The sequence below is a fragment of the Frankliniella occidentalis genome, unplaced genomic scaffold (assembly GCF_000697945.3).
Source record: "Frankliniella occidentalis isolate FOCC.00 unplaced genomic scaffold, Focc_3.1 Scaffold63, whole genome shotgun sequence".
Lineage (NCBI taxonomy): Eukaryota > Metazoa > Arthropoda > Insecta > Thysanoptera > Thripidae > Frankliniella > Frankliniella occidentalis.
Genome location: NW_026267193.1, coordinates 882,183 through 883,320, shown reverse-complemented (window position 1 = coordinate 883,320; position 1,138 = coordinate 882,183). Strand labels below are relative to the sequence as shown.

Below are 1,138 nucleotides of genomic sequence, written 5' to 3'. Positions count from 1 at the left end.
GATTTCAATCCTCCTCTGTCAAAATCCAGGCTGATTTGTTATCACTGAAAATGTCTTTTAAAAATCTTGGCAATTTGGAAAATTGCTGGAATTGGTTTGGATTGGTTGGGCAGACTCCCTTTTCACATGCTCTGTCTAAATGTCATGGTGCCGACCCACTACAGCAGAGTTCTTAGCCAGTGCGCCTTAGGCAGCCTACCCGCCCTTAGTTAGAGAGACCAGCTCTTATAAAACTCAAGTTTCTGTGGACAGGGGTGGTTTCTGACAGAAACAAAGGTAGTTTTGTGGTGCCTGATTCACCCCTGTCGATTCGAATACTCCTCCATCGAAATCCAGACCCATCAATTTATAGCCTTTGTAAATTTTGCCAAAAATGAAAAAAATAAAAATCGCTGGAAATGGTTGGGATTGGTCTGACAGCACCCCATTTCAATCTCTCCGTCGAAATTTCGCGCCGCCGGCTCATTTTAAGCGAGTTACGCCCGTTTTTCTTGTACTGGCTCGCCTGCTATGTAGGCAGCCCATTGTACGCTGCCCGCCACATTCAAAAGATCACCCCTTAAAACTCAAGTTTTTCTGGACAGGAGTGGTTTCTGACGGAACCAAAAGTAGTTTTGTGGTCCCCTCGTTTCCCCCTGTCGATTCGACTACTTTTCCGTCGAAATCTGGACCCACCCATTTTCGCTAAAAATGGGAAGGCTATAGCCTTTGTAAATTTGACCAAAAATGAAAAATTTGAAAATCGCTGTAAATGGTTGGGATTAGCCAGACAGCATCCTCTTTCAATCTCTCCGTCGAAATTTTACGCCGCCGGGCCATTTTTAGTGAGTTACGCCTGGTTTTCTTGGGCTCGCCTGCCAGGTAGGCAGCCCGTTGTACGCTGCCCGCCAGATTTCCAAACACCACCCCTTAAAACTCAAGTTTCTCTGGACAGGGGTGGTTTCTGACGGAACCAATAGTAGTTTTGTGGTCCCCTAGTTCCCCCCTGTCGATTCGACTACTTTCCCGTTGAAATCTGGACCCATCAATTTTCGCTAAAAAATACAAAGGCTATAGCCTTTGTAAATTTGGCCAAAAATGAAAAAAATAAAAATCGCTGGAAATGATTGGAATTGGTCTAGGAGAGTCGCCTTTGACC

At 45.1% G+C, this 1,138-nt stretch overlaps 1 protein-coding gene across 2 annotated transcripts in view; it reads right to left on the bottom strand.

The window, feature by feature from the left end:
* The window catches only part of LOC113211246 (uncharacterized), a 24,034-nt gene that overhangs the window by 466 nt on the left and 22,430 nt on the right, over positions 1-1,138 (bottom strand). The gene's annotated exons all lie outside the window — the stretch shown is intronic.